The sequence below is a fragment of the Bison bison genome, unplaced genomic scaffold (genome assembly GCF_000754665.1).
Source record: "Bison bison bison isolate TAMUID 2011002044 unplaced genomic scaffold, Bison_UMD1.0 scf7180017864328, whole genome shotgun sequence".
Taxonomy (NCBI): Eukaryota; Metazoa; Chordata; class Mammalia; order Artiodactyla; family Bovidae; genus Bison; species Bison bison.
In genome coordinates, this window is record NW_011494900.1 from 1,756,285 (window position 1) to 1,777,768 (window position 21,484).

The window sequence follows — 21,484 nt, forward strand, 5'->3', positions numbered from 1 at the left end:
CCATTATTACGTTATTAGTGACTATACTTTGCTTGAAAGTGAACTTCATCATGTCCAATCAGGACCTTTCAATTGGGCTCATTTGTGGTCACCACATCAAAGTGATTCTGGAATAGTTGTTAATGTTGGTCTTTCCTGAATGTCTTTCACATAAACTTGCGTTCCGTTGACTATTATGTTATTGGTTGTCTTTACCATGTTTATCTTTCAAGATCTTATTGGTGATGATTTTCAGCTGGCATTTCATAGTCTGTCTGGTTTACCTGTTTTCTTCTTGCCATTGGTCAAGAGATGGACAATAATTGAAATTCCTATACATTAAAGTAAGTTCTTTGAGTAAGAAATGTCTTCTTCAGAGACCACAATATAAGAGAGCCCAAACGTACCTGGCGCGTCTAATGAGAGACACCACGTAGAACCTGGTTCCCAGCCTTGCTCCCAGCACTAGACCTGAGCCCCCTTCACCTTTGCAGTAAGCGAGACAGCTGACATCGCAGTTTGTACGGGACTCAGTGCTGTTTTGGTCCCTGAAAGCTCCTGTAGCTTGAGGTTCCATATGAGCCAGCTCCACAGAGCGTCCTCCCAGAAGAGCAGCTGCAGGTACCAGTGGAAGCTACTGTGTCCACCAAGCGCTGGGGGTTGCTGCATGGCCAGGGCAGCTGACTGACCATCATGGCAGGCATCTGGCACTGATTAAAGAGAGGGTAGTCCACTCAGGAGGCACAGAAGCGGTCTTAAATACATGTGGGAGGCCCCACAGAAGCTCCCAAATGTTTTCACTTAGTGCTAAAGCCAGGAGCAATACCAGGGGGAATGGTGGGTCATGGACATCTGGGTGTCAAGGTTATTGTGGCCTCATTTGTACCCACATGATCTTGACCTGGGGCTGTGGGCTACAGAAATATCTACGAAAGGAGACTAATTAACTGTCATTAAGTATTAACTGTCATTAAGTGCTTCATGCAGCTGTATTCATCACAAAGCACAACAGGAAATGAACTGGCTAGCAAACGGAAGCCTTTTTCCTTGCCCAAGCATGGCAAACAGGTGGAAAAGTTGAATGAGGGAGTTGGGGAATGAAGGCAACAGCAAGGGACGTTCTCCTCTCTGAGCTCATTCTGAGAACGTGGGCCCTTAAAAACATAAATCGTGAGGCTTCACTAGAAGACAAGACACAGGGGGAAGGTGTGCTTGTGAATTTCCTCCCTCGGTGGCGTGGGACCTGACTCCAAGTTCACTCCCTGGCTGGGGTGAAGGAGAGTGTTAAACAGTCAGTGCGGCAACCTTGAAGGTGAACTTGGCCTTCTTAGAAATTATTCATGGGTTCTAGAGGAACAGTGTAGTACTCTATGCAGTTAAGTTCATGGTTGATCCAAAAGGCCATGTTGGTGCACAGAAGCCCTGCAGAGCACCTCCATAGAACATCACTGATGGGGCACTCTTGGAATTGTGTGTGGTTTCATAGGGGAGGAAGGCGCTTCTCTGCATGTCCAGAATCCAAGTCATACTCTATCATGATAGCTGTGTGGCCCTGGGCAGGTTACGTACCCTTTTTCTGCCTGTTTTCCCATTTACGAAGCAATGATTGTATTTTATATAGCTGTTGCTAAATAAATGATTTCATGTGTGCAATGCTCTCAGCATAGAATAAGCACTCAATACATCATTTTCTTTTCTTGTTTTTATTTGGTTTTTGTGTCTAGCATTCATTCTGTATGAACTAGGGGAGATGGAAAGAAAATTAAGTCTCCATAAATCAACTTCTTGAGCTTTAAAAAAGTTTTAACTCTCTCTATATCACATTGTGCCTTCTAGAACTTTCTCACGTAGAACTAAAAACACTCCTTTCCCCCTTGGAGGTTATTCCATTTTACATGAGTTAAAGTTGGAAAAGTTTGATTTTATATCATTAGGGATGAAGCGTGTTAGTTGCCAGATTTTATTGTTCTCCATAATAGGTAAATACATAGCTCTACATCAGTGTAACAATGGAAAAAAGAAAAAAAAGAAAAACCTTCCAAATGTTCATTTAGAAAAGAGCCTTCCTACTGAAGAGCTATTTGTTCTTTAGTGTGGTATAACAGAAAGATGGCATGTGGCTTTCTGGGCCTGAGTGCAAACCTTGTCTCTCTCTTTAGTTTTATTCCCTCTTTGGAAGAATGGAGATAGGAGTTCCTAATTCTTGGTGCTGTTACAGGAATTCAAGGAGAGAAGTTAGATGAGGAACAGAAGCCTGTCATGAGTAATTCACAAAGTTTTCTTCCTACATCTCTACTCTGTGTCTGACCTTTTTTTTTGATCCTAAAAAAAAGCTAAAATTAGCTTTGATCCTAAAGCTAATTTTAAAGCTAATTTTAAAACTGGTAGTGTAGAGAAGAAGGATAGTGGTGATGTATCAGCTTTACTTGTGTGTTTAATTTGTGATTTTGTTTGCAAACAGTAGTGATAGCACATCTTTAGGAATCCCTGTACTTAATGCAGGGCTCCCAGGTGTCTTGGTGGTAAAGAATCTGTCTGCAATGCAGGAGACCCAGGTTTGATCCCTGGGTTAGAAAGATGCCTTGGGGGGAGGAAATGGCAACCCACTCCAGTATTCTTGCCTGGAAAATCCCATGGATAGAGGAACCTGGTGGGCTACAGTCCATAGGGTTGCAAAGAGTAGGACAGGACTGAGTGACAGACACACGTACACATACTAGTGCAAGGCTCACGTGCATAAGTCCTTAGCTGAGAGTGAATAGCAGAACTAGAGTGTGCTGAAACATGAGAGGGCAGCAGAGAGTCAGAGCTGCCAAGCTATACCTGCATGGTGACATTGAGCCCTGGTTTTGGTATAAAGCCTTGTCTTTGGGGACACGGTTAGTTCTTTTGAGCATTTCAATTTCAAACGAAGCTAACTCAAGAAAAATGTTCTGTGGCCATCTCCTGAGACCCTGTCACATCTTGACAATATCACTTTACAGTATTTGTAATTTCCATATTTTCTGTCCCTTTGTTAGTCGCTCAGTTGTGTCAGACTTTGCAACTCCATGGCCTGTAGCCCACCAGGCTCCTCTGTCCATGGAATTCTCCAGGCAAGAATACTGGAGTGGGGTTGCCCTGCCGGCATCCAGGGGATCTTCCTCAGGGATCTAACCGGGGCGCCTGCATTGCACGCAGATTCTTTACCTTCTGAGCCACCAGGGAAGCTTTTTTAGTCATATTTAAATTGAGGATCTTCATGGTGAGAATGTAACTGAGAGAAAATGCATTTAAAGTTCTCTATTTTAAAAATGAGAAAATTGAGTCCTAGTGAGAAAAAAAAAATGCTATTTAGAGGCAGAACTGAGAATAAATGCAAGACCCCTTTTTCCCAAGTTTATACCCTTATAAAATTATCAGTGAAATTAGGGTAGCCTTCTGACCCCACCATGAAGTGTATGTTTTGGAGAAAGTAAAAGAGATCTTAAAGGATATTGATTTCTGGGTAATAGATACATTTTTGTTTTGTTTTGTATATGGACTCAAAAAACTTATACTGATTTCTCACTGAACAGGTCTTTATATTTAGAGCTATTTTTGTTATTTCCACAGATTATATCCTAGAGGCCTTCAGATAAATAAAGGTTGGCCGACTAAGGAGAAAATACGAATTCTTCTATCAAAGCAGTAAAACTGGTACAATTACCTACCATTTACCTGTAGAGGGAGACACATAATTCAGGGACAAGCATAAAATAAAACAAAAGTAGTTTTAGTCCAAAATTTTGGTATATCTCCACTCATATTTTTTACCCTGAATATCCATAACTCCTTTTTTAAAAGTGCATTTTCAATAGAATTTAATCAGTTGTTAAGCAGAGAATTTAAAAAGTAAACTTTCAAAATATACTAGTCAAAACACAATGAAAAGAAACTTAATTTTGTTTGTTTAGTGTTCTTCTAAAGCACAAAGCATTTTCTAAAATCTATTGATGAAAAAAAAACTGAAACAATTTTTTGGGAACAATTTAACTGGAACAATTATTTTGCTATTATCTGGACTAATCATTTAACACTTTGTGCTTGCTAAAGAAAACGAAACTATTTTATGGTGACAGTACTAGTGACTTATATGTAGGTTTGCCTTTTAAATCTCTGTGTGTGTATAATAAAAACAACTAGTGTATGTGATGTAAAAAAGATACATATATATCTTTTTACATTATAAGCGTGCTAAGTGACTTCCGTTGTATCCGACTCTTTGTGACCCCATGGACTATAGCCCCCTAAGGTCCTCTCTCTGTGGGATTCTCCAGTCAAGAATACTGGAGTGGGTTGCCATGCCTTCCTCCAAGGGATCTTCCTGACCCAGGGATAGAACCCGTGTCTCTATGTCTCCTGCATTGGCAGTGGGGGAGGGGGAGGGGGGTTCTTTACCATGAGTGCCACCGTGTATGTATATAAAATAGATAGCAGTTGGAAGTAGGAGCCTCTGAAGAAGGGGAAAGAGACCTTGGTGAGAGAGATATATAGGGCCTGAGGGGACACTGAACTAAAAACGTGCCTTTAGACAGAATGGGTGGGGGGATGAAGACCCAGCTGTTGCCATGGGAGTCTCACCCTCCTCATCAGCCCCTGGCAGGAAGTGGCTTCATCATGCAGCTCTTTTTTCCCTTTCTTTTAATAAGAGCAAAGATAGTGGCAACACTTTACTGATTACAGAGGAGGAGTGCACAGTAAGCTTTCTTAGGAATGTGATTGAGGGATGCTGAGAACACCTTATGTTTAATAGCTTTAATAAAAAATTAATAAAGATTGTGTATGTGAGTGTTAGCCATTGGTTTTGGGGGGTAGTTTTTTGCTAGTTTTACTTTTATATTTGATGCATCTGATGAGTGTGGAATATTCTAAATTTTTGAGCCGGAGAAGTTTACTTTTACAAAAATCCCCTCATTAAAAAAACACTGAACTAAAAGATTTGCTTTAAGTGCATGGAGTATGACTACTTATACTTAAATTTATGATCTTTCAGAGGAGCCAAAATCTGTTTCCTTCCTTAAAGCTAACTTGTTTTGCCTTCTTATGCTTTCATTTAGATAAGTAGAGCTATCTCTACTAATTTGTAAAAAGACCAGGTCTAACAATCACTTTTTAGTTAGAAATTGATTTAAGTTAAATTTGGTTTTCTAACAGAAAACCAGTGAAAATGGGAAAATATAATTTAATCGTATCTCTATTGACTAAATATCTGCTCTGGATATTTTGTTTTAATTTTAACTGAAACAATTAAATGAAACTGCATATTCATTGAGTCAGAACAGCAAAAAGATTATGAGTGAAACCATACAGGTTGAAAATCCAGCTTTCTTCTTACTGTGTTGTCTTGGTCAGCTTACTTAAATTCTCAAAGTTTTCATTTCCTTCTCAGTAAATTCTAAGTCAGTGACTAGCATAGTGGTTGGTACCCAGAATGTACTCAACAAATACAGACTATCATTATTGCTTTAATTTATTATTATTATTTCATCAACAAATATTTTCTGTGCACCTTATATGTGGCATGCAATGAGGTAAGTGTTGGAAATAAAAAGAGTAAAATGTGACTACTGGCTTCACAGAAGTCACATGGGGGACAGAAAAGGAACCATGAAAAATTAAGTACAAGCTAAGTGCCAGCACTGAAGCAAGTTCACATACCTATATGTATTTGAAGGAGAGGGCAAGTGACTCTACCTGGGGGAAACTCCCTGCTGAACTTTGAAGAATGTGGAGTTCTCCAAATTCTGGGTGATGGTGAAGGACAGGGAAGCCTGGCGTGCTGCAGTCCATGGGGTTGCTGAGAGTCAGGCACAACTTAACAATTGAACAGCAACAACCTCATGCCAAGGGATCAACAACAGTGAGATACGGAAGCATGGAGTGCTGGTCCAGCTCAGGAGACTGGGAACAGTAAGGAACAAAAAGAGCTGAAAGTGAATGGGAGCAACAGCACGTGAGTCTCCAGGAGTAGATTAAGGCAGCAGCATGAAGAGCCTCGGAAGTCAGTGTAAGTAACAGTGGACTCTATTTTATGAGCAATGGCAACTCATCAGTCATTTCTAAGTGGAGGACCAAGTATGTATGTTAGCATGACAGTGTTGGAAGCTGCAGAGAAAACAGATTGGAAGGAAGACAGACAAGAGGCAGCCTCATACTTACCAACAGCCGTTCCAGACCAAGTGCACGTTGAAGATCATGTGGGTCCAAACTGGGGTGGGTGTGCTGGGGATGGAGAGGAGGAGATGGATTCACAGCTCTTCGCAGAGATTTGAGAAGTCTTGGTGTTTAATTAGATTGAGGAGTGAGAGAAAAGAGAAAAATGAAGGCATACACACAGGGATTCACCACACCATTGTGCGTTTGTATAAGAGATTGAAAACAACCCAAGTGCTCAGCAATATGTGAGTTCTATTTAGGTAGTAAAAGTTCTATAATAAAAAATGTTACATGACTTCTTTATGAGAAAAAATTAATAATGTAGAAAAATGCACTTAAAGAATATATGTTAAATTGCTAAGTGAGCAATAGGCACCCATTTCATCCTTTTTAATTATGTATGTTGGGTTTAGTTTAAGATATTTTGCACGTTGACTAGTAACTAGCAAAGGCGGATAGCAGTACCGCTGTACATAGAATCTGGTGACAGACTTGTAAGTATGTCTCAGATCACGGGCTTCTGTTTGCCTGTCCTCGATAGAAAAAGTACAAATGAGACACTGCCAAGTGTTCTTTCAATATTATTGTGCCACAGTGAGCACTCACTGTATATTCAAATAATAATATCCCTCAGATAGGGCAGCCCTCTGCCTGGTGGTTGTTGAGCCTACGACAAGACAATTCTGTGATTCTCCAGTTGATCAGAAAAGCTACCATGAAAATAGAAGAGTTAAAGTCACCAATGTCCCCTTCAGCCTGTATCCCTTCCTCACCACCCTGAGTTAGAAAAGCACAGTGCTTCCCAAACCTGCCTGATCTAAGGAACCCCTAAGGGATCTGTAAAAATAAATGCAATAAGACAAGTTCCAGGACAGTCCAGAACAGAATCTTTGGGGTAAAGCTTGGGATCTATATTCAAGTGCCTCAAGTGAACAAATCAGCCAAATTTGGGAGAATAATCGGATACTGAATGCAGTAGGAGAGAGCGCTGCTCTGAACAGTGTTGCCATTGAGTTGCTGGGAAGTTGTTGGAAAATCATTGACTCTCTGGAAACTGTGGACAGTGATACGCACATCCCCATCCAACAGGCAGTGCAGCCTAAGATACACAAGATAATATGCGTGAGGTGCTTTGTGGTCGGCAGAAGGGAATACAAGGTGGCAGTATTATCTGTGCCATCCTCGTCACCATGGTCGTCATCATCTGGGCCATCACCCCTGTTATCTCTCCAAATGTATACAGATTTTAATTAGGCCAGCTTGTCCCTCTCCTTGAAGAAAATGAAGCATCATGTCCGTGTTTGTGTACAAGGGTGGGAGTGAGTTTGGGAAATGTTTTGTTTAGTTACTGTATTCTTTTCTTCTCAGACACTGTATGCAGTCTCCTTTAAAAAAAAAAGAAAAAAAATGAAAGAACAGCAAAACTGCATTCTTAAGTCACTCCCTTTATACACAAAGGGCTTCCCACCCATGTATGCCTTAAAGCGTGTTCCCTTAGGCACACTTAAAAATAAAAGACTGTGGTGGGGCAGTCCTTTGGGTCTAATTTCCCACGTTTTTCTAATTAAGTGTTACACGGAATTATTTAACTCTATGAATAAATGAGGATTTCACTATTCAGAAAAAAATTTTTAATTGGATCTATTAATACTAACATTAATAAAAATTAACATTTTCTGATATGTGATATGTATTAAAGACTCCACGTGCATAATCTATTTTAAATCTTATGATAATTCAATAGACAGCTTCAAATGACAGTTCAGTTCAGTTCAGTTCAGTCGCTCAGTCGTGTCCGACTCTTTGCGACCCCACAAGGTGTAAGTTAAGTCTGGGGCTTCCCAGGTAGCTCAGTGGTAAAGAGTTCCCCTGCCAGTGCAGGAGCTGCAGGAGATGCGGGTTCAATGCCTGAGTTGGGAAGCTCCCCTGGAGTAGGAAATGGCAACTCACTTCAATATTCTTGCCTGGGAAATCCCATGAACAGAGGAGCTTGGTGGGCTACAGTCCATGGGGTCCCAAAGAGTCAGAGTCAGACAGGACTTAGCAACTGAGCACGCATACACAGATTGTCTGACTCAAAGGCAGACCCTAAAGCCTTCCCTCCCTTAAAATGTATTGATCCATGCACAGAAACACAATCTGCTGTCATCTTCTCCCCGAAGTAATTCTTCCCTTCTTTTCTGTTTTGTTTTGTTTTTTTTTTTTAAAGAAGAGAGAGTAGAAAAGGATCCTATGTTGTGTCTTACTAAATCTGTATGAATGCAGGGTAGGATGGAGGAGAGATTAGGTCTGTGGATACAGAACAACCCTTTGCTGCTGCTGCTGCTGCTAAGTCGCTTCAGTCGTGTCCGACTCTGTGCGACCCCATAGACAGCAGCCCACCAGGCTCCCCGTCCATGGGATTTTCCAGGCAAGAGTACTGGAGTGGGGTGCCATTGCTTTCTCCAGAACAACTCTTTAGGAAACCCTGAAAGGTCAGTTATGAGCTAAGGAAAAGATTCCTTCTTGTGAAGTAGAACTCCTCAAGCTTCCCCACAGGTCTCTTCCTGACTCCTCTGAAGTGCCTGTTGTCGCAATACCCCAGGAAGGTGCATCAACAAGGAGAGGACCCCTTGGTGTGTGTGAGCAGTGAGGTGGATGGAGGATGTCTGCGATTTCAGGATAGGGCAGTGCTCGAGCCTCTGCACTCACCTTGCTTCTCAGACCACTCACTGTTAACGCTTGAGATGACATGTTCTACCATAAGGTAATATTCATCTTCTCTTTGTCTGTAGACTCAAAGTAAGCTCTTCACCTCCATTATCATTTTCTTGAGTCCCTTTCTAGCCATGACATTCCCTAGATCTCTGTGCCCCAAAGGCAATTCCTCTAGGTATTTCTGATGTCTGCATATCCAGTGCTTTTTTAGTGTGCCCTCTTCCTTTTTGTGGTTCTTTTTTGGCATTGTTGGTGCTCTAAAAGTATTTCTAATTCTGTGTTCAGTGCGTCTGGCGAAACAAATGGGTGCTCACGTCTTCCCCGCTCCCCGCCCCTCCCCGCCCTGGGTATGTTTCTGATATTTGCATATTGCTCACTGAATTGTCCACCTGCGGAACTTCTTTAATGGATCTGCTCCTTCACTCATCCGTTCACCTGGATGTGAAGAACTGTGCTTGGTCTCTCAGGACCCAGTTAGGCATAAAATACCTCCACTGAAATTTATGACCATTTTCCTAGAGTTTTGTGGAATTTTAAAAAGGTAAAATGTGTTCTGTGGAATGACAGAGGGAGTTAAGTAAATAGAAAACCAGAGGGTTTGTAAATAAGTGGAAGGATGGGTGGATAAGGAAAACAGGGGAAAAGGGAGGCAAGAGGAAATGGGTCCGGCTGAGATCCTTTGTTGAGAGAGCCAGGAAGCTGTCTACTCTGTGATTTAGCTTAGAGACTGGAAAAGGTCTAGAGAACTACTTGAGGAACTTAGGGAAAACTTAGCAACACCACGCAAGCGACTTAGAGGAATGAGAGGGTAAAAGAAAGATTTTCTGAATCACCAGGGAAGAAAATAACAAAGAACAGGTTGGGGAACGGAGACCTCAGTTGAGGAAGAGGTGAGCATCTCTAAGATGTGTCTTGGGTCACTGTGCACAGACTGTGCTCTTTAATTACAAATGTTTATGTAGTTAGAAATAGATCTAGGTTTTCTCTTCCAAGAGGTTTTTATTTGGAAAACAAAATCAAAGTGCTGTGTTTTGTTTGCTTCTTTGATGTGCAATTCAGAACCTGCATAGAGGAAGAAGAGCAGGGCTCTGAAGTTGAGAGATCTGAGTTTCATTGCTAGCTCTCCTGCTCACCCACCTTGTAACCTTAGAAGAGTTACTCAAATGTCCTGAGTCTTTTCTGTTAAACGTATTGGATAATAACAACACTAGTGATAGTAATATTGCATTTATGATTTTGAAGCACATACAAGATAATGCATGTGAACATCGTGTCAGACTGTCGAGTTGTATTATTCATGTTGATCCTCAGAGTGGTCGTCTTTGCACACTGTGTACATTTTTTGCCCTGCTGCCATTGATAAAAGCATTTGGGGAATGGTTTGGAGATATTTTATGGGCCATACAAGAAAAAAGCGGTCTCCTTGGTTTACTGTCATGCTTCACTAGTGACCAAAAATATTAATTCCAATATGATTACCAACCTTAGTCACTAAATAAGATATCGGATTAGCCTGGACGAAGCTAATTCTAAAAAGGTAGCCACTCCAAGGGGTAAGACAATATTGAGGCATTAGAGAGAAGTATTATAATATGGACTCTGAAGGTGATGCTAAGACAGAGTGTCCTAGAATTGTTAAGAGTGATGGCAATATATGAAGTAAGTGTATATATATAGGGAGTTGACAATGGTCTCATCTCTAGGGGTTCTTTTTTATTCTTCAGCCACGCCTCATAGGGTCTGTGTTTCTTAGATCCTCGCAGCCAGGGTCCATTCCTGGAAACTGCTGAAGGTGCCAGAGATAAGAGGAGAGGGCCGATGTGTCTCAGCCCATTGGCTGGGGAGGGCTCATCCCTCATCATTTCCACAAAAAGCGCAGCAGAGGAAATGCACATGGCATTTCTCACTGCCTCTGTTCAGTTATTACCAGGCATCTACAGAGCTTCAGCATCCTGTTCTTTGAGGATTCCATACAATCCTCTCCTAAGCTGGCTTATAACCTCCTCTTCTATGATCGTGTATCAGTAGCGATCCTCTGGTTGCAAGATAAAAACCCAATTCTGCTCACTTAATAAGCCAAGTGTGATTTAGTAGAAGAATATTAGGAGAATCCCCAGTTCCCTGAGAACTGGTGGGGAGGCTAAAGGATCAGGGTTGAAGGAGTCAGTACACCTAAATCTCATGGCAGGGTCAATCAGGTGAGATCCCTGAAACAGTGTTTAGTCCCTTTGTTATTCTGTTTTAGAGCCAAATTCCAGCAAGTGAGTCCAGTGGGTATGATTTGGGTCTTGGGCTTTGGCTCAAGGAAAACAGGGTATTGGGCTGTTTCACAGATCAGGTAGTAAAATGCAGGGCCGAGAGCCTACGTGATGGGGTGAGATTCCGTGGATTCACGTTCTACTTCTGCCACCTCCGCATGTTTCTCCTGAAACAAATCATTTAACCTCCCAAAGCCTCAAGTTCCTTGTTTTTGAAGCGGGGAGAATAAATAGTAATTATCTCCGAGGGAGTTTGTGAGATGATATTTAAGAAGAACTAAGCACAAGGCATGGCACATTGTGAGCACTTGATCCTTATGGCCTGTTTGATAATTAGGGTTATGTGATAGAAATGCCAAGTAATTTCTGAGAGGAATTAGGGTACAGTTAGAAAGGGGAAATAAGTGCTGGCAGGTTAAAAATAATTATTGATTATAGTGGGATAAGAGGATTGGCCTCAGCACACTGTTTATTTGGTTAACATATTTCTCAGTAACCTGCTCTTTATAATATTAAGATTCTTAGGGATGCGAGATGGTACTTGTTTGTTAATGTATCCCTAGGAACACAGTTCCTCTGAAGATACATAATGATGTGACTTCTTGATCATTTGATCCACACTCATTTATTGATGCCCCTTTATACTTAGATCTAGAGAGGGGGCCATGGTCTGTGGCTTCTGGTTTACTTACAAGTATAGGAATCAAAGGGAAGAATAATTTGCATTCCTATGATCTTTGTTTAATAGTCGTCTAAATGGAGTGCTGTCTATCCAGTCATTGCCTAATTAGGTTTACTTTAAGGGATACAGGATTATAGCGAGAGAAGGATTATTTTTTAAGCCTCTCCACTTTCTGAGAACAATATGTAAGTAGGTCTCAGTATACAATGACTTGGGATTCTAAATCCATCTGAAGTTTCATTGTGTGAACTTCAGAAAAAAAAATATCCACACACTGGCATTCACCAAAGCCCTTTAGAACTAACCTATGTATCTCCTTTTCGAGAAAGTAAGGTTTCCCAAGGAAAGAGAATCTGAAGGAGAATTTGAGGACCCAGGAAAAGGGCTTTCCAGGTGGAGAAGGCAATGGCACCCTGCTCCAGTACTCTTGCCTGGAAAATCCCATGGATGGAGGAGCCTGGTAGGCTACAGTCCATGGGGTCGCTAAGAGTTGGACACAACTGAACGACTTCACTTTCAGTTTTCACTTTCATGCATTGGAGAAGGAGATGGCAACCCACTCCAGTATTCTTGCCTGGAGAATCCCAGGGGCGGGGGAGCCTGGTGGGCTGCCATCTATGGGGTCGCACAGAGTCGGGCATGACTGAAGCGACTTAGCAGCAGCAGCAGCAGGTGATGCTAGTGGTAAAGAACCCACCTGCCAGTGCAGGAGACATAAGAAAAGCGGGTTTGATCCCTGGGTCAGGAAGATCCCCTGAGGGAAGGCATAGCAACCCATTCCAGCATTCTTGCCTGGAGAATCCCATGAACAGAGGAGCTTGGTGGGCCCCAGTCCATAGGGTTACAGAGTCAGACTAGACAGAAGTAACTTATCAGGCACACAAAAAACGGCATTTAGGTTTATCAGTGGGATGGGATGGAAAACCAGTGGGAGGTCACTGTAGAACACTGCATGGCCTAGCCTACCCATTTGGAAAGTCAGAGTCATTTTGAGAAGGAGGGCCCAAGCCCAGGTTTGGGGGCGCTAGTTAGAGTCACACACCATGACAGAACCAGTCAGGTCACACCTCACTGCCCCACAGCTGCTGCATCCAGAGCCACGGAAGCGCTGACCTGTGACCACCACGCCCCCCACCTCACACTCTGACTTAGCTTCTGAAGCCACTGGCCTGCAGCAGCCCCCGGCCCCTCTCTATCCTCTCAGCCCCGACCCCTGTCTGCAATACCCGCATCTCACCCAGGACTAGTCATGCCTTGCTCCCCACACCTTCTCCAGCATCAGGTCTTCCCCAGACTGACAGACTCTGGCCTCTCCACTAATGTCACCATGCCTTGTCACCCAGTACAAGAAAGACATGATAGAACTGAACCTGGAAGTAGAGCCACCCTGAGTGTTAGTTTTTTACAAAGGTATATGTATCTTTTTCCAGGGGAGTAGCTAGGCATTGACTCACTCCAGTGTTCTTGCCTTGAGAATCCCAGGGACGGGGGAGCCTGATGGGCTGCCGTCTATGGGGTCACACACGACTGAAGCGGGCAGCTAGGCATTGTAAGAGGACAGACTTTGGATTCCTTAAATCGATACAGAAGAGGGTTCTAGCTATGCCACTCCGTAGCCATTGGGCAAGTTATACTCTAAGCCTCAACTTTTTTTTTTCATTTTTTTTTTTTTTTAGATTATGAAAGTATGTTAATACATTTACAGGAGACTTGGTAAATACAGAACAGAGTTATGTGTAGTTCCACTATATATTGCAGTTATTTTTTTAAGTAGATAAATTAAGATTTTTAGTTGGAGTTGTGATATCAAACTCTTAAAAATTAACAGAATGAATATACAGAGAAGTAGCAACTTAGCAGCAGCAGGAGCAGCAGCAGAATATAGTAGACTTGAAAAGCACTATGAACCAATTCAACATAATTAAGATATATACAATTGTCATACAACACTAAGATACAAATTCTCTATTTCCATAGACTGTAAACTAGGAGATGCTGAAACATACTAGGGACATAAGACCGGGTGCAAAAATTTCATTTTTTTGTGATTTCTAAAGATAATAAAATCATAAAGTCTGTTCTCTTATCACTGTGGAATTGTGTTAGAGATTAATATCAAAAGATATTTGAAAATGCATGCATGAGTGTTTGCTAAGTCACTTAAGTCATGTCTGCCTTTGCGACCCTACGGACTGTAGCCTGCCAGGCTCCTCTGTCGGTGTAATGTGACACTTACCAAGAGAGGTCTTTGACTTACCATTGAAAAGCTTCAATAAAGTTAGAAGACTGAAAAAACACAGAGGGTGATTGCAGAGAAGAAAGCATTTAAAAAAGAAATTAATATCAAAGATGCTTTAAAAATCCCACGTATTTCAAAATTAAATGTCCACTTTTTAAATGAGGGGTGTATCTAAGAAGCCATAACAAGGTAAATTAGAAAATATTTGTAGTAGAATGAAAATGAAAAGAGAATTTACCCGAATTTGTTGCATGCAGCCAGGCTGCTCAATATGATTAAATTACAATGCAGAGTCGCTAAGCCTCAACTTTCTAATCTATAGAATGTAGATAGTAACAGACCTACCTCCGAGGGCTATGATAAGCATTAAATGAGATGAATAAACATCAAGCCTAGTATCTGACACATGGTAGAAAGTAAAAGTGAAATGCTAGTTCTTGAATAAACTTTCTTTTCCTCTCGAGTGTACTGTGATTCTTCCATCAGTGAGTGTGAGAAGCAGATGAATCCTCTTTAGAACGGGACGTCTGACACACAAAAAAGGAATGAGAAAACAACTGAATTTCGTAAAAGCGATTTCCTATACTAGCTTGTCTTCTATGGTCTGTTTGTAAGAAACCAGCTATGCCTGCAAAAATGTCTGCCTGTCTCCATAGCCAGTTCTTTTCTACATGTTTGAATTCCTAATTGTGCACACAGTCTTAGTCACTATGTTTTCATGTGCAGGCAATTAAGACTCATTTAACAGCCTTCCCTCTGGAAGGTTTTGTTCTCCATCTGCCACAAATCAGATTCCTTAAGAACATGTTTGATTTTGAAACAATGTGAAAGTACTGTTCATTTTGTTCAAATTGCATTTATGTACCATTTTTGAAAGTGAGGTAAATGGATAGCCACAAAAAGCTCAGCAGCTGGTCAAAACAAGACTTCAAAGAAATCATTGAAATGGGGCAGAATTAAAGAAAAAAAAAAAAAAAAAATTATAATATGCTAGGACAAAACCAAATAAAAACTGTAGTCTGATAAACATTCCTCAGATATATTTCGCTCATAACAAATATTTATTTTACAACAGATTTAAAATACAGGAAAATGGGAACACACCCCAGTTCCCACTCTGAATCTTGGAAGTCTTGAACTCACAGCAGTGAATGTGATGGAAAAGGGTAGAAGAAGCCAGTAAAGAGGCAAACAGGAAAAGATTAGGTTTGTCTTTTTTTTTTTTGAGAAACATGGTACAAAATTACACATTTCAGTAATATTAACCAGAAGAATCAGATTTATATCTATGTTGCTGTACATCTGAAATGAATACAATGTTGTAGATCAACTATACTTCATTTTTTTAAAAAAAATCAGAGAAGTAATTTCTCTCTCACCACAGGTGAGTTCCATTTTTATTAATTTGTTTAATAGGCTTCTTTAGAGCATCAAATAGAAGCTAATTTGCTGCTGTTTAGTTGCTCAGTCGTGTCTAACTCTTTGCGACCCCATGGACTGCAGGACTCCAGGCTTTCCTATCCTTCACCATCTCCCTAGCGCTGGGTCAAATTAAAGTTGAAAAAGAAAAAAAAAAAAAATTATTAGGTTCTGAACACAAATATGTGTCTGTGAATTGGTAACAAAAGTTTGAGTGAACATTTTAAGAGAAAAGGATTAGATTTTCTAGAAGAGTCTCAAAATTAAATATCACCATTTGGAGACAGTTTGTAGAAAATAGTTTTCTCTACTTATAATTCCCATTGTTTGAGGACTTGAAACAAATAACCAACAGAGTTAATACAGTCAATCCCTATTTCTATATCAGTTGGATATTTTGTCCATCAGCTTTCTAAGGCTTTAAGAGCTGAATTGTTTTGATACCGTTCAGTGAAAGGTTCTGTAAAAGTTCAAAGTTTTGTCGTTATTTCGGGTAGTCACACCTGCCTGTTTAAAATGCCTTTTGTGCAAAATGGAGCCCAATCTGCTTTCAAATCAGACAAATGTGACAGATCCCCTGAGGTGCTTCCTCACAAAGTAAAATTAAAACTAGAGGGCCACTCCCACCTACCATCTTTGTGTCTGTCTGCTTAAGCATCTAATGGCATCTCTAAAAGAAGAGCAGAGAAAACAGGAGTGGCTCATTGCTGGAGATCCAAAGCAAGATACAGGTCTTCTGGAAGAAAGGCACCTAAGAATTCTCAAGTAGTTGATAAATAAATAGAGAAAGTGAAAATGGAGGAGGCCATACTTTTCATGAACAATGAATATTTATTAAAAGGTAGCTATCTTAAGAGCAGCTAAGCTCAGAGATCACAGACAACTGATGCCTGCCATTAAAGGAGTTAGTTCCACTGTAATTAAGAGTCAAATGAATGGTGTGCCAAGCCTTCAGGATAGTGGTTCACAAACTTGTCTATTCATTAGAATCACTTGGGAATCTTTTAAAAGTTCCAAAAAGTGAAGAAGGAAAATATCAAGGGTTTGGAGACCAGTGGAGGACAAAAGCAGTGTTCAGGAATAAAGTCCAGTAACGGCCCTGCCTGAGCGTAGTGTATGGGTATCAAGAATATAAAGGAAGAGATAGTTGTAAAAGATGAAAGAAGGACCCATGTGAAAGATTTACTAACTACCAATTGTATGATTTTATTGAGTGGACATAAAATGGTTTTGAAATGTGTGAAGGCTTATAATCCCTGATGTTATATATAAGATATATGGATTATATACAGGATAAAGGTCCGTATAGTCAAAGATATGGTTTTTCTAGTAGTCATGTATGGACATGAAAGTTGGACCATAAATAAGGCTGAGTGCTGAAGAATTGATGCTTTTGAATTGTGGTGCCGGAGAAAACTCTTCAAGAGTCCCATGGACTGCAAAGAGTCAATCCGAAAGGAAATCAATCCTGGATGTTCATTAGAAAGGCTGATGCTGAAGCTCCAATACTTTGGCCACCTGATGCGAAGAGCTGACTCTTTGGAAAAGACCCTGATGTTTGGAAAGATTGAGAGCAGGAGGAGAAGAGGGCAACAGAGGATGAGATGGTTGGATAGCATAGCCGACTCAATGGACGTGAGTTTGCACAAACCCCGGGAGATATTGAAGGACAGGGAAGCCTGGTGTGCTGCAGTCCATGGAGTCGCATAGAGTCAGGCACAACTTATCAACTAAACAACAGCAGCAAATATAGGGTAAAAATAGGTTGATACTTGATTTCCAATGTAGAATGGAAGGCTGATTTATCTCAGTGCCTAGATTACCTACATTTCATTTAGAAGAAAATGTTCCATATGTCAAATATTCTAGAAAACCAAGGACCATAACCTTATTTTAACTATTTGAAGTGAAAATCTTTGAAAGGTGTTATGCTCATTCTTAATCCCTTAAAGGCATGAACTGAATCATTAAGTCCTTAAATCATTTTTCATGGCTCTAGTCATCACTATGCAGATCTTTTATATTTATCATTCATAGATGCTCTTAATGATCTGTGGACTTTTTATTCCAAACTTTACTGCACTTTAAATTTTCATCTGCTGATCCCAGTGGTCTCTTCTTGTTGATACTGAACCTGGCCCTAGTGGCATTTTAATCTGACCTGCTGCTCCTTTATCCTTAGCAAATTGGGTTACCAAGCCATTGCATTGAGCCTAAAATAAGAGCAAATTAACTCAGAATAAAAATGGGGTTTTGAGGCAATTCATTTTTGAGGAAAGGCTTGGTGGCTCATACAGTAAAGAATCTGCCTGCAATGTAGGAGACCCGGGTTCAATCCTGGGTTGGGAAGATCTCCTGGAGGAGGAAATGGGGCTGGCTACCCACTCCAGTGTTCTTGCAGGAGAATCCCATGGACAGAGGAGCCTGGTAGGCTACAGTCCATGGGGTCAAAAAGGGTCAGACACGACTAACTTTACTTCAGGACATTTAATGTGTATAACAAATATGTCTTTAAATTTATTGAATGAGTATTCTGGAGTTCTTTTCATCTACTTACTGGTGTTGAATAGTATGAATTTCTGGTTAATTAATCTCTGGATAAGTTGTTACTATACTACCAGAGCTAATAAAATTAATACTGAATTATCTTTAACCAGTCCACAGAAACCTGTTTAATTCTATGCTCTGGGCATCAGGGAAATAGAAATGAATAAGATGTGGTCCCACCTCCCCAAGGGCTTGGCAAGATATAACTGTACATATAAAAAAGATGCCATGAATCTTAGTCTCAGGATTGTGCCACTGAAAATAAATGTTATAAGAATCAGTAGAACCAAAGGTCACATTCAGACAATAAGCAGTGATGGACCTTGAACATTTCCCAAATACTTTAGAGTTAATGAAATGTCCCACCTGGCCAGACGTTTATAATGGGAGTGTTAATGGATGATCACCACCCAACCACAGAGATTTAGGATTGCTTCCAGCATCCCAGCAAAACAGCCCTTTTCACCCAGGACCATTTGGTATTACAAAAGAGAGGTGATGGCTTGTGATTTATTGACATTCCTTCATTTTGCATCTGGCTCTGGGCTTCTGAAACTTGTGGAAAGATCAATGACCTCAGGGTTTAGGGAGCAGAGCTGTAATCCCAGATCCATCACTAACTTCCTGTTTAACCTTTGGTCAGTAATTGAACCTGATTTTTCCTCAATAAAATGAGAATATTAGAGAATATTATCTAAGGACCCAGCTAGCTCCTTTTATAATGTTTCACTGTTTAAAAACGCATGCTTGTGATTAATGGGCCTTTATTTTCTTTAGTTCTTTTTCCCTAAGATGTGAATATAATATACACTCAGTCAGTGTATGAATTCTGCTTTTCCCAGTGTGGCTCTTCAGAGAATATCCTTGACACCATTTGCTGTTTTGAGTTTTCAGCAAAGAGTTAAAAGGAAATTCTGGCTCCCCTGGCTAGTCATCCTCTCCAGTTGGCAAAAGTCTTCATGTGGACTTGATGGTTGCCTAGAGTAACAAAATATTAGGGACAGAAACATGCTCAGGGACTCGACTGTATAAGTGACTCAGATCTGAGAGGCCTTTTCCAGCTCAAAGGGAGCCCATACTTAGTGGAGTGGGTATTTGTCTATGCCTGTCTGAGCTACTCTTCTGACTTAGAGGTGTCTAGGGTTTTGCTTACAGAAACCAACCTTGAAACCTGCAGGGGAGTTATATGGTCAGAAGACAGTCTTCTTTATTCAGCGTGTATCAGACCTGAGAGATCACTGCTGCTGCTGCTGCTAAGTCGCTTCAGTCGTGTCCGACTCTGTGCCACCCCATAAACGGCAGCCCACCAGGCTCCCCCATCCCTGGGATTGCTATAAGCAAGATGAGGAGACCCATTATGGGCCTTTGAGGAGCACATATCAAGGACATAATGAGAACTCAGTGAAGATTCACTGTCAGAGCCACTATTCAAAGCCAGTTATCTCTTTTGAGTTAGGAGAACCCAGTGAAGGAAGGACTCCCAAAAATCAATACCCTTTTCCTTCCCTCTATTGGAGCCAGACATCTCTAACTATGCTCTGAGCTAAAATGTGAATTAAAAAAAAAAAAAAAATTAAGAAAGTTCTCTTTCTAAACTCCTTAAGTCTGAGGTCATCCTCTCGCTCTTCCATCAGTCTCCCTGATATCAATTACTCAAGCTTGTTAAGGGAGTTATTAGCATCCGGATTCATGTCTTTTGCTTCTAGTCAATGTTGCCTGGAGTAAGAATTAGAAGAGGATTAGCCAATTCTCCTTACTTGAAGTCCTTTCTCTTTAGCTGTTTAACTAGGTTTCATTTTAATTATGTGTTTGGCTGGCATTGTTTCTCTACCCAGTGCACGTTCTTCCCACTTGCATTTGAACAAGTTCATCGTGATAATAATCACAGTTATCAGCTATTACTTTTTATCCTGATTGAATACTTAACTGAGTGTCATGATCATTAACTGACCTTGGTTTGGACCTTGTGATTTGTAATGAATATTCTTTTTGATGGATCGCAAACATAGTCCTAAACTCAAATGGTTTACAGTAGGCACTCTTACCCCTATAACCATAGCAGCTGTTTGGAAACACAGCTTCAGATCACTTGTTTGCAAATGTCTTTTTCCGTACAACCCTGTATGGAGTGGAACCCATATACATTACTTGACATGTGAAACACATGTGACCCGGGCAGATGATTCAGCTGACCTTGAAAACTACAGCTGTTTAGTCACTTTAAAAACAACGCAATACAAGAGATTTACTAGGCTTGGGCTTAAACCATATTATGCTGACTGATGGGAATTCTAACCCTTCAGGGAGGGGGAAAAAAGTATAAGACAATGGAATTGTGTCATCCTGGGTGTTAATGTTGCCATTAATTTTAAAACATCTCTTTACAAAAGGTACAAAGAAGACTGCTTAGTGTTACAAGCAAAAAAATCCAGTAATATCCAGATGGCTTTATTTTGCTTTATTTTTTAAAAATGTAAGGAAGAAGTCCAACTTTTAACTTTGTTTCCTCCCCATCCAAATCAAGAGCAGGGGCTTCCCTGGTGGTCCAGTGGTTAAGAATCCATGATGCTACTGCAGGGGGAGTGGGTTCCATCCCTAATAGGGGAACTAAGATCTTGCATGCCACTCTGTGTGGCAAAAAAAAAAAAAGAGCAGTCTATAGTCTTCCTAAAAGATCAACACTTCTTTACTTACTATGTTTCCTGCTTAGTTAGGGTTTACATGGTGGAGGGTTAATATTCTCTTCCAAGGCGGCCCTACATGTGTTCCAATTGCTATATATAGACACTGTTTTAGCAGAATTTTATTCAGTGAGTGAAAGAGACCTGAAAAATTATGCTTTAATCAGGACAGAAATTTATATTTCTTTCCTATAAAAGAGACTCAGAATGGGGAGTCTAGAACTGGAATGAAAGCTCTAAGACCATTAGGGACCTATGGTTCCTTTAGATAATTCCTCCATCATTCCTAGATTATGGGCTTTGCCTCCATGGTCCAAAATGATTTCCAGAACTCTGGCTATCACATCTAAATTGCCAGCAGCAAGATGGATGAAGACCAGCACACACCTTCCTTTAGAAGAGACTTCCTATAAATCCCATGTAATGCCTCTATTTACATCTCCTTGACTCAGGTCCCATCACATGCCACATCTAGCTGCAAAGGAGACTGGGAAATAAAGTATTTTTTCCTGGCAGTCCCCTAATTTGAAGATTCCAATCTGCTTTAAGTAAACGAACCCTTACCCAGCCTCTCCTCCTTGTCATCCCAGTTTCTCTCAAATTCTTTGCCATACTCTTCTTATACCTCTTGGGAGAAACCCATCCACTTCCTTATCGGAACTCCTGGGGGGAAAAAAAAATCCCACGTCTCAATGTTTCATGCTGGAATTGGGATAAAGTCAAGAGCATTCACGTCAGCTAGACCCTCACTTTCACCCGACATTTCATCCTTGTTTTGCTTCCTGTCTCAGCCCCACTGGTGCTT

General features: G+C 40.8%; 1 protein-coding gene across 11 annotated transcripts in view; it reads left to right on the forward strand.

The window, feature by feature from the left end:
* The window catches only part of PDE4D (phosphodiesterase 4D, cAMP-specific), a 1,610,544-nt gene that overhangs the window by 1,414,524 nt on the left and 174,536 nt on the right, over positions 1–21,484 (forward strand). The window lies entirely within an intron of this gene.